This window comes from Felis catus, chromosome A1 (assembly GCF_018350175.1).
Source record: "Felis catus isolate Fca126 chromosome A1, F.catus_Fca126_mat1.0, whole genome shotgun sequence".
In the NCBI taxonomy this organism is placed as follows: Eukaryota; Metazoa; Chordata; class Mammalia; order Carnivora; family Felidae; genus Felis; species Felis catus.
The window spans coordinates 221,586,301-221,603,681 of record NC_058368.1 but is presented as its reverse complement, the minus strand read 5'-3'; the positions used below and the strand labels follow the sequence as shown (position 1 = coordinate 221,603,681).

General features: G+C 35.8%; 1 protein-coding gene across 4 annotated transcripts in view; it reads right to left on the bottom strand.

The window, feature by feature from the left end:
• CDH12 (cadherin 12) overlaps positions 1–17,381 on the bottom strand; it is a 1,052,064-nt gene that overhangs the window by 223,071 nt on the left and 811,612 nt on the right. Inside the window, exon 1 of one of the 4 annotated variants that reach the window (XM_045038539.1) lies at positions 502–675. The exons of the other annotated variants lie outside the window; for them this stretch is intronic. The gene's annotated coding sequence lies outside the window, so the exon portion shown is untranslated. Of the gene's footprint in view, positions 1–501; positions 676–17,381 lie in introns of those variants that run through there. 4 annotated transcript variants of the gene reach the window in all.

Genomic DNA, 17,381 nt, shown 5'->3' with positions numbered 1-17,381 from the left:
TGACTCTGCGGTGGAAATGATAATGCGAAGAATTAGTTATTAAAGCGTTTAGAACTCTACCCATTATGTAATATGCAAGCTCTTTAAAATGAGGGTTTTTTTATTTTTATTTATTTTTATTTTTTTTAATTTTTTTTAATGTTTATTTATTTTTGAGACAGAGAGAGACAGAGCATGAACGGGGGAGGGTCAGAGAGAAAGGGAGACACAGAATCCGAAACAGGCTCCAGGCTCCGAGCTGTCAGCACAGAGCCCGACGCAGGGCTTGAACTCAGGGACTGTGAGATCATGACCTGAGCCGAAGTCGGACATTAACTGACTGAGCCACCCAGGCGCCCCGAGGGTTTTTTTTTTTAAATGTTTTCATTTTACTTTTTGCCTTTCTTCTATGGGGTAGAACTTCCTTAATTTTTGGAAGTCTTACCCTGATTCTGGGATACTGACCTGAGCTCTGACCTTGCTGGAACCACGGATCTGATGACCACAGGTTCTATTTCATACCTGTGTGCATGTCTTTGAATCAGGTTCTAGGCGACATGGGCATGGTGGCCATGGAAGTGCACCATTTGGGTCTCCTTCAACAGAATCTGATGCAGGGAGCTGAGCTGAGTGACCCTGTACTTGTGTCCTTGATGCCACACTGCCTAAGCCATATACCTCCCCCCAACTCCCCCAGGCTGGTCCCAGCTAATAACTAAGCAAGACAGAACTTCTAGTGCCAGCCCATTCTTGCAGAATGCAAGCACCTATGAGTTTGGCTAAAGAACTCCCAGCTGCCTAAACAATGATACTTTTTCTAGAACTATGCTGTCATAGAAGGTTCTTCCTACACATGCTTCTTCCATCACAGCTGTCAGACCTGCTTCACAATCCAAAGGCTCTCCCTGTCTTTTCTAGCACCTATGGTTTGATCCCTCACATGCATTTTCCCCAAAAACATCTTGCATGTGTAAGCACATCTTGGTGATTAGAACGGACACAAGTGGCAAACCCTATTCTAGAACAAGCATAATTCTCTAGAGCAACATTATTTGTTGACTTTCTTTGCAAGCATTTACCTGACAGCCGCATCAACTCAACAAGTGTGTAGTAGGAAATAAATAGTAAAAATATTTTGCTTTTAACAGTGGGCTTTCTAGAAGGAAGGTTTTTGTTTTCCATATTGCCAGAAGTACGAATTGCCAGATTAGCCCTGTATTTTCCTTATCGATTAAATATAATTAAGTAGGCTCTCTGCCTAAGAACATTAAATGTATTCATGAGAAAGTTTACATGTTAAGTTCTTTTTTATCTTACATATTTCTTTTTCATAATTTTAAACTATTACTTTATCATCATATTGGAGGGTGTGCCAGTACTGGCCTAAGATTTTCTGAAATTTCAGTGATGTGTGTATGTGACTACGTCCTAAGCTAATAAAATTGTAAAATTCTCTCCTCCTCTTCAGCCTTTTCCATGTCAGTTTTCACATAAACGTGAAGATATTTTTCTCCTTTTTCCTCAGACCATAAGAAGGTTGGACTAAGTATTGACAGCCGTTAACCTTTTAACGACGTCTGTTTCATGAGTTTGGGATTTAACCAGGGTTGACTTAGCAAGGCTTTTATTCTGGGTGAGTGCCCTACATCACCCAAATCATGAGTGCTTTTTGCTTCATGGAACTCCATTGCTTTTGTTCCCAAAACCAATTATATCTTAGCTAATCTCTTGCCCCTTAAATTCTCCTTGATAGTTTTCCTAATAAAATGTGCAAACTGCTCATGCGTGATTACTTCCCCTTTCCGGTTTTCCCATTCATAGGTAAAGATCCAGCATTGTTTATCTCCAGCTTTTTACAAATTCACTATTCTCAACTGTGCCCAACAAAAAAAAATTTCCCTTGCCCTGGATCAGCAATGCTCTCAGTCTATTATTTATTATTTAATATTATTTAACTGCATTATTATTATTTATTATTTAACTATATTCTATTCTTATTTAACTATTGTTTAACTGTAGTTCTCTCTTAATGTACTGTTTAAAATTATATGTATATCATTTCTATACGTGTAGGTATAAATGTTTGTCCACTTCTCCATAGGAGAAATATAAAATATTGTGTCTTTTGCTTCAGAATTTTGAGGTCTAATCCCTATTCCTTCATGTGCTAAAAGCCTTTGAGGGGCTTTCGGCTTTTGGATGGGAGGAGGTGAAGGTGTAACTATCTTCAGTCATCCCAAATCCAGGTTTACCTGACGCCAGCTGTCTCCACCATGCCGCTTCCACCATGCCACTAAGGTTTGACCCCGACGGGATAAAGTCTTACACCTGAAGTGCACCAGTGAGGAAGTCAGTGCCATGTCTGCCTTTGCTGCAGAGATAACCACCCCCGGGTCTGTCTCCAAAAAAGATTGGTAACGACATCGCCAAAGCAACTGGAGATGGGAAGGATCTGAGAATTACAGTGAAACTGACCACTCAGAACAGACAGACCTAGATTGACATGGTACCTTCTGCATCTGTCCTGATTGTCAAAGCCCTCAATGAACTTCCAAGAGACAGAAACAGAAAAACATTAAGCACAGTGGAAATAGCACTTTTGATGAGACTGTCAGCATTGCCCAGCAGATGTAGCACTGATCTTTAGCCAGACAACTCTCTGGAACCATTAAAGAGATCCTGGGGACCACAATGTTGATGGCCACAACCCTCATGACATCATAGATGACATCAACAATGGTGCAATGGAATGTCCAGTTAGTTAAGAACTGTAAAGGAAAATATTTTAATAAAGGATCATCTGACAACCCAAAACAACCAAAGACAACCAGCTTTTAAGGGAATGTTCGCTTTGAGGGATTTTTGAAGCCTCACTCTGAGCAGAAGTGAAATGACCTTTGATTCATAAACGTGTACTCACCAGGTCCTGGAGTATCTTTTAAGCATACGATTTATAATTAACTCAACAATACTCGCTGAATTCTAGTTCCTTTTCAGGAGAAAGAACCACAAGCATGCTCCCATTCACTACATATAGAAAGGTTAGTGGAGATAAGCAGCATTTAAGAAGGATTTCCGGAAAAACAGCAGGCGCACCGTTTCCTCTGGATATTGGAAATTCTTCCTTAGATTAAGCCAGACCAGCCTAAGGCATTAATCCTCTAACACGAAAAAATCAAAATCCTATAGACATGCTTTTGCAAAATGCTTTTACAAAGACCTAAAGGAAAAAACATTACAAGAAAATGCTCTTTAAAACTTATCAGATTTTTTACTGTAAGGACTTTTTTAACTGTAAGGATATTGTTGATGGACATTCTTTTCATTACTGGGTACCCTCTTCAAAAAGCTTAATGGGGGATATTTTTTTATCCATCTGAAAGGAATAGTTTGTCTTTCTACTCAGCAAAAACAAGTATATGTGTGTATGTGTGTGTGTGTGTATGTGTGTGTACATTTAACTTCTGCAAAGTCTTACCATGTAACTATATTTTCCATATGCAGATAAATAGAAAAGTTAGAGCTTCATGTATAGCTACTTCTAGAAAATAATTCTTCTTGACTTGAATTTTGTATACTAACAGTTCCTGGCTTCATAGAATTTTTCTTAATCTAACTTTCCCTCCATTCTGATGTCCTCACCCAATTAATTTTATTTTATTTCATTCTCTTAAAAATATATGTAATTATAAGACATGTGATCCATTCCTGGAAAAAATCAGAAAATAAGCAAATATGCCAAAAAAGATTAATATTCTATATATAATTTAAATCTCATTCTTTCACATACTATCAATGAGAATGCAATATTTGCCATTAAATAAATGCTTACCATACATTTGCTTCACAAATTAAAAAAGCTAGAGTTTGGAAAACACACCCTTTTCTTCAAATATGTTTTACTTTAAAGAACTACCAGAGATTATAGCCCTGGCTGTTTTTTTATCTCAATAAAGTCAATTCTATTATCAAACAACAGATTAATGGTTTATTTTTTATTTTTTTAAGTATTTATTTATTTTTAAAAGAGAGATAAGCGTGTGAGCAGGGGAGGGGCAGAGAGAGAGGGAGACACAGAATCTGAAGCAGGCTCCAGGCTCTGAGCTGTCAGCACAGAACCTGACACAGGGCTTGAACCCACAAACGGTGAGATCATGACTTGAACTGAAGTCAGATGCTAAACCGACTGAGTCACCCAGGCACCCCTAAATTATTGGTTTAAAATTAATTCATTCAAAATTTACATATGTATTTATATAATTAAAATGCATATTATATTTTTGAATTGTTACTTTAATTTTTAAAAATAGCTCCACACATCTAGAGGGTTTATAATGACATGTAAATTCCCTTTCCCATTGTTTGTACTGTTTAAACTTGAAGAGAGAGAGACAAAGAGAAAGATGAAAAGTTTTTAGCATTTTACTGTAACATAGTCTTCAAATCATTTAAAAAGTTGGTAGAATAGAAAGCTTGCATTACAGTAGTGACAAGGAGAATAAATGATTTCTGATATGAAAGTGAAAACAATGAGTTAATATATTTTTAATTTCAATTGAATTCGTTAAGCAGGATGAAATAGCTTATCATTGTCTCTCCAACCTACAGATTAAATTCTTTTAAGAGTCAAATCTGTTTGACTTTCAGTTGATAGCTAGGTATACAAGAAAAGCTTTCATCCTGATGATTTACAGAAATCCTGAAATGTCCATGTGCAATTCTGCAGACATCGTAGATGGACTTTGGTAGTATAAAAGTATGAAAGATGTTTCTGCACCTTTAATACACAATATTTACTTGATGGGGTTCTATAACAATCAACAACAGAGAATTGGGAGACTGAAAGCCGTGATTTCAGTTTAGCCTCTGTTACTTACTGGGTATGTGACCTGGAGCAATTTATTTCATTACTGCCAAACTGTGTTTTCTCTGTGTAGCATGAACATAACAATATTCACCTTTCTTTCACGTGAATTATTGTAAGACCAAAATGAAATAATGTACATAAAAGTTTAACTGTAGGGGCACCTGGATGGCTCAGTTGGTTGAGTATCTGACTCTCGATTTCTATTTAGGTCATGGACCGTGGTTCTTGGGTTCAAGCCTCGCATCAGACTCCATGCTGCATGGATTCTAAATAAATAAATAAATAAATAAATAAATAAATAAATAAATAAATAAACAAACAAACAAATAAATAAGAAAGTTTAACTGTAACTTGGTTTTAAGTTATTTCTAAAACTATTTACTGAATGCAACTTGATCCTATGTAAGTATAACAAATTTCATGTCCTTATTTGGTAGAGATGTATTCACTTGGAAATTTTGCTACAATTTATACCAAGTTACCAGATGTCAGACAGGTGGACACATTATGTGGATATGTCAAAACATACAGTGAAGGATCCAGGTGTTTAAGGGCTTATATCAGATCCTTGGGGCGCCTGGATGGCTCAGTTCGTTAAACTTAAGATTTCGGCTCTGATCATAATCTCAAGGTTCGCATGAGTTTGAGCTCTATGTTGGGTTCTGTGCTGACAGCTCAGAGCCTAGAACCTGCTTCAGACTCTGTCTCTGTCTCTATCTCTGTCTCTCTCTTTCTCTGTCTCTCCCAATCTCTCTCTCTCTCTTACTCTCTCAAAAATAAGCATTAAAATATTTTTTTAAAAAAAGCTTATATTAGATCCAAAAGATCATGCATGCCTCTTCTTAAATGATAAAACTATAGATAAATATATAATGGGTAGGATATAAATCCCAATAAATATCTATGCAATATTCTATAACACAAGATGCTTAAGAATCTCTAGTATTATGTCTGCTCATATTGACTATGATACAACATTCATAAAAGGAATGCAGGTTAGCTTCCCATTTATTAGCTATTTTTAGGATAAAGCATCAAAATACAAACAAACAAACAAACAATCCAGTTGTAAGATCCTCTGAGAGAAGGCTTTTGAGGTTTCATTAATTTTTTTCAAAGACTGACTGATTTTTATATTAAAGTAATAAAGTTTTTGTGTGTGATCCAGATGCCTTCTGTGACTTGAATTTTTAACTTTTTACAGCATTGGCTTCCAGAAAGAATCATGAAGGAGGAAAAGAGAAGGGACTCTATATCTTGAGAAAGGAACTGCCTTAATCATGTGCGAATAAAATAAGGGAAGATCTCTGGTTGCATATTTGCTTGGAATATAATACCATTTATTTCTGGTTAATAATGAAAGCTCACTGAGTACATGTTCATTAAAATATATAGATTTTCAAGATGCACGTATGTATATATACACATAATCTGTCTCAGGTATATCACATGGCTTTATATATCTAGAATTTATATAGGATGTATATATGTATGCATGCATGTGCACATTTATTCTATGAGTATATAATAAAGGTTGCTAAGTAAATCCATTGATGGAACAGGTTAAGAATAACTGATTCATGGGACACCTGGGTGACTTGGTCAGTTAATTCTCCGACTCTTGATTTTGGCTCAAGTCATGATCTCACGGTTCGTGAGTGAGTTTGAGCCCTGCATCAGGCTCTGCGATGACAGCACAGAGCTTGCTTGGGATTCTCTCTCTCTCCCTCTCTCACTCAGCCCTTTCCCTCCTCCAAACTCTCTCTCTCAAAATAAATAAACTTAAAAATAAAAAGGAATAACTGACTCACTTAAGGTAGGTCAGATTTCACTTGTGCTAGCTGCTAATGAATCAGTGTTAAATGGCAATATGTAATAGAGTCATCCTACTATGTAAACAAAAGCATAGATAAAAAGAAAAGTTCAAATCATTAATAACCTCCTTCATTTGCCATCCAAGTTTCCTGTGCTATTTGGTCTGCCACAAATCCTTTAACTTAAAAAAAATATAGTCATCACATGATGATCATTTTCAGATTCTCATGGTACGGCTCCCAAAGTATGTCTATGTTTGATAGTATTGAATTTCAGCAGGAAAAAAAATGTGTCAGAGACATGCACTTCACAATATTTCATATTTATGCAGAATATTTCAAATTTTAAATTTGCATATATAAGACCTAAATGATGTAGCCGAAGCAGAAATCCTATAAATATAAGCTTATTCATGAATATCCTGATAACTTTCCTCATAAATGTAAGGAGGCAAAAATAATGGAATATCTCCCAAAGACTTAAAGCAGGAAATAAACTGGAGGAATGTTTGCTCAACCATTAATTGTGAATCAATCTGTCTTACTTTCTCACAGTTGATTTTATTTAATTGGGAGCTGACGTTAGCTAACTTTGCAGTTAAACATCATTGCAAAGAGAACAAAGGGTCTTTGACTTACTGAGGTTTTCCTATTAAAAAAAAATATTTACTCAGTGCATGTTTGACACACATTTTTATGTTGTATACTTTTGTTTTGAAAGTAATACTTTCAAATTTCAGAATACAATAGCTTATCACAAAGTAGAGATATACATATTGCACCAATTCCTTTTAAAATTAGGTGCTAACATAGCATGAGAGCAATGTAATTCAACTAGAGAAATGAAAATTTACATTTTTTATCTCTGAAACTGAACACTGATTCTCTGAAAATCATTTGCATTAATAAAATCTGTCAAAATGTGTTGAATATATGCACCATTTAGACAAATGTCACCATTATCTCTTGCTCAGACATGGTTTGAGGCCCATGTTCATCATGTCCTTTATTATATCATCCATGCATATTAAGACTACAAATGACTTTCAGCTACTTAAATACATAATCATGATATAACATCCGTGGCTTTATAGAGTTCCAGAATAATGTTGTATATATTCTTCTTTTTGACTTACTTTTTTCTTTTACAGTGAAGCAATGTGGCAGATAGTTACACGAGCGATTCCTGAAGCAAATAAACAGTATGTATTCATTCAGCTTACAATATCATATTGAATGTTCAAAGATGGTCAAAAAAAGAAAAGCTGACAAACTTAGTTGAAAAGGATATTTTATTTCCTACCATATGCTTAGAATATATAATTCATTTTTTAAGATAAGTGGACTGAGGGATTTGTTTAACATCAACCTACTTGGTAGAAATCAATTATTATCTGAATATGCAAGAGAGCATCACAGTTATATATAATATTCTCCTTAGAATTGTATCTGTGCATGTGTGTAAACACACACACACACACACACACACAAATATATATATAATTTGTTATTAAGTTATGGCCTTTGATAATAGCTAGACTGAATCAGATTAATTATGACTGTCATTGTTTTGAAATTTGTTCACCGATATTTTGGAGTCACTGAATCTGGAAGCCAAAATGGAAGCCATGATAGTTTCCTCAGATTGCAGTACATGATCTTTCTAGGTGGCCAATAATAATGGAGATGTCCTTGTTTAAAAATGCAGGCCACTTTTATGATACTTGCTAATCCTCTTTGAGTGATTATAGTCAGGTGCATAGAGGCTCGTATAAGTCAAATATTTTTTTGTAATTTTTGCTTCCCCCCCTTTATAGAATCATTTGTATGAGACATTAAATGTTCTCTGGTTGAACCTTCACTCAGTGTAGGGATATCTTACACGGCAATACTTACATTTATCCAGTTCCCCTGCAGTGATTTTTACTCTTCTTGGAAGTAAACCTTTGCACTTATAGACAACTCTGACTGACATGTCATTGTGTTAGCCAAAGAAGTCCATATTTTCCTTCAGTAACTGGACTTATCAAAACTACATTTATCAATCTTGTTACTTTCTCTGCCAGACTCCTCTGCCAGCTCCTTTCAGTTTTCATGAAAACTGCCTGTGTCCCATCCAAAGGAAGTCCCCAAAGTCTGTTTCCACTCTGTGACCCTCTATCATCAATTGAATCTGATTGGATCAAGAGTGGATAACTTAGACCTAGGTTGCCTTGCTTTGGCCCTCACCTCCTTTCTTATTTTCTCTCTTCTTTTTCCCTGAATCCCATCTTTTTATAGTGCTTTTCCTCTTGAACCTTGACTTGTGGATAACCCTGAAGGCTTACAGAAACAGCTCTAAAAATAACTGTCCTGAGAGTGTATGGAAAAGGATTTTGGACCGATGATCCGAAACAAGGGACATCAAAAACTAGGGAAATCAAATTGTGCCAACCATAACTTTAGTATCAGTTAAAGATGAAGAAAACTGGAACCCGCCCCAGACCACGAAGCTACATACCTCTCTCTCTTCACTCAGTGAAAACCCATATCCAGCTGCTGACGGAATTATGTGGTCTCCAGATAATTATCATTGTGCATCAGCTGAATAAAGTCTTTAATCTCTATTTGAGTAATAACTTGTTGTTTTTTAAATTTTCAAAATAATTCTATTTTCTGTGAATTTTGGACAGGAGGTGCCTTGGGTGACTCAGTCAGTTAAGCGGCTGACTCATGACTTCAGCTTAGGTCATGATCCCATGATCATGAGATCAGGCTCTGTGTTGGGCACTATGCTGAGCATGGAGCCTGCTTAGGAATCTCTCTCTCTCTCTCTCTCTCTCTCTCTCTCTCTCGGTCTCGCTCTCGCTCTCAATCTCTCTCTCTCCTTCTGCCCCTCTCCCCCCCTCAAGCTCTCTCTCACTCAAAAAAAAAAAACCCATAAAAAAAAAGACTAATCTCAGGAAATGTCCCATTGAATGGAGTAGATGTAAATTTTGTGGTGAAGAATGTTACACAGAGAAGCAAATAAAAGGAAAGAGCTAGAGAGAGGAAGAGATTGAGAATGAGCAGATGCAGGGATTATCAAGGTTGGTTTTGATTCTTTTTTTTTTTTTTGCTTTGCCTTTTATCATTATTTAGTCCAGGTTATCTGCTTTTCTTTGATATTAATAAAGTATAGTGTTATTCCAATAAATATCTTTGCTTTCCTTGATTAGATTAGGCTAGTTTGAAGTGCTTCCATTTGTAAACCGAAAAGCAACTTAGCACACAGTTTTGAAAACACAAATCGCTTCCTTTCTTCTCTATGATAAAGGTTGATGACAGTGTACCCTAAAATGTCTTATGAGAGCTCACTCCAAAAAGACTATTACACACATGTTAATTGCTTTATCATTTCAAATCACTTACTGTTAATAAATCTTAACACAACCTGTAAGAAAGGTTATGCGATCTCAGTTGCATTGATGAGGATCAACTGGGTAAATGTAACTGAAAACACAAGGAGTTCTGTGATGACAGTGATATTCCCTATTTGGATCACTGTGAATTGAGCACAGGTTGGGACTTAATAATAGTTGCTGAATAAATGAATAAATTAACAAATATACAAGGGTATGTACAAACATGTTTTTAATGTTTATTTATTTTTAGAGAGAGAGAGAGCACAAGCAGGGGGGAGGAACAAAGAGAGAGGGAGACATCATCTTAAGCAGGCTCCACACTCACCACAGAGCCTGATGTGGGGCTTGATCCCACAACCATGCGATCATGACCTGAGTGGAAATCAAGAGACAGACACTTAACTGACTGATCCACCCAGGCACCCCAGGATATGCATAAAATTCTTCATATTAGAAACTAAACTGTCTGAATTGAAGTGAGACTGTGTTTCTTGTTAGACCTTGTATAAATAGGGAAGGAGCTTTGTTTGTGGTCAGTTACATGGAAATCATTGAAATATTAAGTACATATATTAATGTATCCTCCACACAATTAGCACTTTCAAATCCTAGAATACCAGTGAATCAGTGGTAACATTTATCCAAATATGATCTACTGGAGACTAGGGATATTGGTAGTATTAAGCACAGACATGTTTCAATGGCATACTGAAAAAGAAATATTTCAATGTTTCCAGATTTTATCATTTTGATATATCATTATATATACAATCATATATATATATATACATACATATATATGTATACATACGTATACATATGTATACATATATATACATATATATATGTATACATATATATACGTATGTATACATATATATACATATATATGTATGTATATATATATATACATACATATATATATATACATACATATATATATATATATATATATATATATATATATAATACAATACAAATCATACAATATATCACATATATCCTGTCCCACCTTGCCACAGGTTCTGTTTGGTATGTTGGAGAAAGACCTAAAATTATGATGATATCTTTGCCTTCATATACCTTCTGTTTAGTTGGGGGATAGAGAAGTAAATAATTGCATGTACTAAAGAGTATATTTAATAAATTTAAAGCATCATTAAGAAATATTTGTGCTGAGATTCAAAGTGTGTGTCCTTGACCCATGGGTTTGGTAATTAGAACTGTACCATTTATTGAGCTGAGAAGAAAATGCATAGCATTTCATACAAAAACAAAACAAAACAAAACAAAACAACAACAACAACAACAAAACCCACACATGAGCACTTAGAATAGAAACACTGGAATGATCTTCTGGGAGCACAAAATAATTTGATCTGACATGAGTTTAAGATAAATTTAGAGATAGAAGACTAAGAAAACTAGTAATAATAAACTATGGAGTAGCTAGTATACAACAAAGGGTAGTAATCTGCTCAGGCTGCCTTAACAAAATACCACAGGCTAAATGGCATATATAACAAATCTATTTCTAACAATTCCATGGGTTCAAAAGTCAAGATCAAGGTGGCATCAGATTCATTTCTGATGAAACTGAAGAGAGTAAGAACTCTCTTTCTGCCTTACATATGGCTGCCGTCTTGCTATGTTTTCACATGGTCTTTTCTCAGTGTGTGTGTGCTCAGAGAGCTCTTTCTTTCTCTCTCTCTCTCTCACTCTCTCTCTCTTTCTCTCTCTCTCTTCTTATAAACCACCAATCCTATGGGATTAGGGCCCTATCCTTACAACTTCATTTAATCCCAATTACCTCCTAAAAGTCCTATCTCCAAATCCAGTTATATGCTGTAGAGGTTAGGGCTTCAACATATGAATTGTGGGGAACATACGATTCAATCCATAGCACAAGGATTCTGGTAAGGTCCTTACATAAAGTATTTATTTAAAGAATCTTAAAATGGCGCTCGGGTGGCTCAGTTGGTTAAGTATCTGACTCTTGATTTCAGCTCAGGTCATGATCTCATGGTCATGAGATCGAGGCATGCATTAGGCTCCATGATGGGTATGTGACCTGCTTGAGATTCTCTCTCCTTCTCCCGCTGCCCCTCCCCCCACTTCTCTCAAAAATAGAAAAAAAAACAAATTTAACGTTTCTATGTGGCAGGTACTATTACTGTGTCTATTTTAAGTGCTATTTCAATATAGTGGGCTGGGGGGTAGTAGTATCCTTGAGGAAAGTAGAGAGGAAATGTGATCTTTCAGAGGCAGGAATATGAATCAAGCAGTCAAAGGTGTAAGCAAAGCAGATGACTGCAGGGAAGAACTGAGGCAATGGGACCACCTGAAAAGATGGAAATGTGCAGACTGATATTACACGGTATACATTTTTGGAAATGAGACTACACCGAAGCTTTTAAGAATGGTTTACATACATCTTTCCTTGATCTATAGGTAGGAAAAGAGTCACCCTTATATCAGATACGGAATTAGTAAGAGGAAATTGAAACATGTTACCCATGGACGGCCACTTTGTTCCTCTAACCTGCTCAGAATTGCTGATGCTGGCCTCGGAAGCCTGTCTGCTACAGAAGCCACCATGTAAAGCCGCTAAACTAATGGCCCAGAGAGCTGTGACCAAGGACGTCTCAGTGATCCTTTTCAGGATCTCATTTTATCAAGAGAGCAAATCACATGCCAAGGGAAAAATGTGAGTAAAAAGAGCAATACACTGGAGACCAGGAAATAAAAATGTCACTCAAACTGAATAAAGGAGTCAGTGGTCTCAGATGAGTGAAAACATTCTGTCGATTGTCTTGGCTTGTTCAATCCTAAGGGCAGCTGGACAGTTGGGCTCTGTCATTGGAGCAAGCAGTTACAATAGGTATGTGCTCTTCACTTATACATCCTATTACGAATATACTATTAGCTTATTAAATCATGAATGAAATTGATAGAGCAAGGTATTGGATATGGTTATTTTTCTATTCTAAATAATCTCTAAATATTAAAGCTTATAGAGCTCCTTTCCTTCCCATAGTTTTCTTGGTGACATCACATAACTTTGATTTAATCTGAAAGCCAAACCTTTGGTTTTCCTCTTTTTTGATTTCCCAAGTGTAAACTACTGTCAGTACATACTGTTTGATTTGCATCCAAATAATATATGAACTTGACATTTTTGTCTTTCGTTCCATTCCCACAATCAACAGAGGCTCATTTATGTTATGCCCAAAGTACTCTGAAACAATCCATCTGGCCTCCTTCCTTCCAGTCTAACCAATCTTCAAATAATAATTTCAGGCAGCAGCTAGAGGAACTTTAAAAAATACTAGTCAAGATATACTGCACCCCCATTCAATCCCTTCACTAGCTTTTAACTACATATTGCATAGCATCCAAATTCCTTGTTCAGCAAGGCCATGCATGCCTGATCTACTCTTGACTTCTGATTCCATCTTGTTCCATTATCCCTAAAACTTACCGACCACTCTGGGCATTCATTTCCTGTCAAAATCAAGATCCTGTAGGAATCAGGCCCTTTGCATATGCTTTTCTATTTTGTAGGACTGCTTCCTTCCTCACACTAATGCCCTTTCTAAAGGATGCACTTCACTTGGGTACTATCCTTTTCGACACTCTGTTCATTTTTAATTACACACTTTACTTAATAGTTAGCACATAGAAGTGCTCAAAAATATGCGTCGAATGAACAAGGAAAAAGTTCGCTAGTTTTGTTATTAATTCCAAAGATTAGAACAGGATCTCTGGACTCATGAATCCCTCATTCTCTATGATATGTATATGCAGCTTTCTACAAAGCTCGGTGGAATAAACTAAACACCGTAGAAAAAGCATATTGCTATGGAAGTAGAGATGGAGAAGAAATTAAAGGTACCATGAAGATAAAACATGTTTTCAGAAGCATATTAAAAACACACTTGGTTAATCTGTGCTGATAAATTAACTCATAAATATGAGAGGTTAAATACAACAAAGGTTTAACTCACACTGAATTGGCAGGGTGTCTGGGGCATTGTAGGAGGGGAATCTTCCATGCAGTAATTCAAAATGGAACCAATTTTGGCTCTGCTCTCTCAACACAGGCCTTCTGGGTTACTGATGCAGGGAAAAAAATAAGTGGGGAATCACTGGACAGTTCTTAAATGTATTGCTCCTACTCCTGGCTCATTGGCCAGAAGTAGTCATGTGATCCCACCTGACTGCAAAGGGTCTGGGATTTGGTGGGAGCGTCAGGATGGCCCATTATGGGTAAACGTTCCAGCCAGTGTGGGGAGGTAATCTTTGAGTACTGGGGAGATGCAAATTTATTACTAAAGGGAGGGTCAATGGTGATTAAGATTTTTGTAAATTGAAAATACAGTGTTACTATCCTCAAAACTACATTACGCGGTCGCTGCAGACACAGAAAATAATTACCCACTTTCCTTGCATTTTACATTATAGTGTTTTGTCCCTTTTTCTTCCAGATTGTTTCACCTAATATATCACAATAATCCTTTAGGCCTGCAGTATAAAACTGCTTATGACTCTTTGGTTCCACTTTAGATAAAAAATAGCAGACTATAATCTTCAGTTTAAGAAATCATTTGCATTTTCTCACTTAAAAGGACACAAAATGCTTTTTAAAAATCTAGTGAAAATAAAACTACTCATCTTCAATAATATGACTTTAAAACTCCATTGTGTATATATGTGTATTTATATTAGAACGCAGAAAATCCAAAGGCAAGCATTGCCATGTGCCATCTTATATTATTCTAGATGGAGTTTTTTGAACTTTTTATTGGACATTTATATCAATTATTTTATGTTGTTCTTATAAAAATGGAAAGAAGCATGTGTGTACTCAGTAAATACTTTTCAACAGTTCTGCCAATTGAACTGATTCCCAATCAACAAACAAACAAATAACCCACTGACTTATCTATGAAGACTGAGAATAAAACAGAAACAAAACCAAAACACCACCACAACAGTCCTGACTAATCACACATATACGAAAAGGGGGAGAAAAAAATCACCATCAATTTTAAGGTTTTCATTTCTTTGCATTTGGAATTCTCAGAATCTAGAATTTACAGAATTAGTAACACATTACTAACCTTGCCTAACAGAGAATATAAATTTATTAACCAAAGGAATTTTCTTTCTGGACTCCATATTTGTGAATGGATAAATCTCCTGAGAAGGTAGATAAACATAAATAATATTTTATATATAATATGTTTTATATAAAATTTATATGTATGTCTATAAAAAGTGCATCTTAGAATTACTGTTATGGAACATGAAAGAAATTTCTATAGCCTAAGGAAATGAAAGGATGGTGTTACTACAGGGAGCACCTCTCCACTCCTATTGTATGTTAAGTGCAAGGGATTCAGTGTTGAGAAAGGTGATCCCGTCTCTTGCCTATCAGGACTTTACATCTCCAGGAAGAGATCACAGCATACAAAGAGGAAGAAATTTCAGTGCTGAGAGTAGAAGTTCAAGGTGCATTGGGACACACAGGACAGGTGTGTAGACATACCATATTGGCTCAGAAGAGAACAAAACAATAATCAGGAAAATGGGGACAGTTTCCGCAAAATCTTTCTATTGTTAAAATAAATATTTTTACTGCGAGGTGAAAGACTATATAAATATCTTATTTCTTAAAAAAAAAAAAGCTCAGGGCTTAGACTATTATTTTACATTTTCAGTCACAAGAGATATAGTTGTATAATGAATATAAATGTGGAAATTTTAGTTTATTTATTTTTTAAATATAATTTATTGTCAGGGCACCTGGGTGGCTCAGTTGGTTAAACGTTCAACTTCGGCTCAGGTCATGATCTCACGGTTCGTGGGTTCAGCCCCACGTTGGGTTCTGTGCAGACATGCTCAATGTCCGGAGCCTGCTTCAGATTCTGTGTCTCCCTCTCTCTCTGCCCCACCCCTGCTCACACTGTCTCTGTCTCTCTCGAAAATAAAATACAAATCATTTAAATATAATTTATTGTCAAATTGGCTAACATACAGTGTTTAAAGGTGCTCTTGTATTCGAGGGTAGATTTCCATGGTTCATCACTTACATACAACACCCAGTGCTCATCCCAACAAGTGCCCTTCTCAGTGCCCATCACCCATTTTCCCCTCTCCCCCCATCCCCCATCCACCCTCAGTTTGTTCTCTGCATTTAAGAGTCTCTTATGGTTTGTTTCCCTTCCTCTGTGTTTGTAACTATTTTTTCCCCTTCCCTTCCCCTACGGTCTTCTGTTAAGTTTCTCAAAATCCACATATGAGTGAAAACATAGAAATGTATTGTTGTTGTTGTTGTTGTTGTTTGTTTGTTTGTTTTTTGCCAAATGCACTGCATTACCTAAATTCCGTGAGTGAAGATATAGCTGTAAATCATATGCTCCAGGAAATTTTCTCATGATATAGTCTCAGCATTGTAAGAGTGAAACAAGCAAGGTTGGAAGCAAGTCTATTGTCCCAAATGTGGTTTCACCACAATTATTAGATTCATGTTTGAACTCTTTCACAGCAACTATTTAGCCCATGGTTTTCTATTATCTCCATTTTGTGAGAATCGCTAAAGACTTAAAATCTTCCAAAATGTTGCGGAACAGTATTATTCATGCAGAGGCATTTATATGAAATCTCTTATTTCTGTATCAATTTCAGAATGATGGGTTCTCTATAAACACCAATTTGGATCTGCCCTGAAAAGAAATATCTACTATGATGTTGATGGTTATCTAAAAAATTTTTAAAAATGCCTCTGCAAGAATTCTAATTCAATAATAATATTATCATTATTATTTATTAATATGTTATTACTTATTACTATTATTTATTATCATTATGTTGTTATTATTATTATTATTGCAATTAGAATACTAGTACTATTCAAGTATTATTAAGTATAACATTCTCCAGCAGGCAAAAACAAGATGGATTTTGAAACCTGAGAGTGAAGGAAGAGGGAAAATACTTGCATTCAGATAAAACAGTCCTTATAAGTTAATAAAGTGGCAAGAACCACACTCAGCTTCCCACTCAGAATGACAGCCTCGTTGTGCCCAGGCTATTCCTTCTCATAGAACTCTGATATTCCCTTTGTAGCACTTAACACAATTTGTAATTATTAACATGTGTGATGCTTTCATTTATAACACTGTCCTTCCTAGCTCCTATCAATGGAGCATGAATATTTTTCTGTGCCTGGCACATTGTAAGTCCTCAATATACATTTCAATAAAGTTATTGAATGAAATACTAGAAAATGATTTCATTCGTAATAGAATTGTGATTACTTGCCTAGAGTTAAAA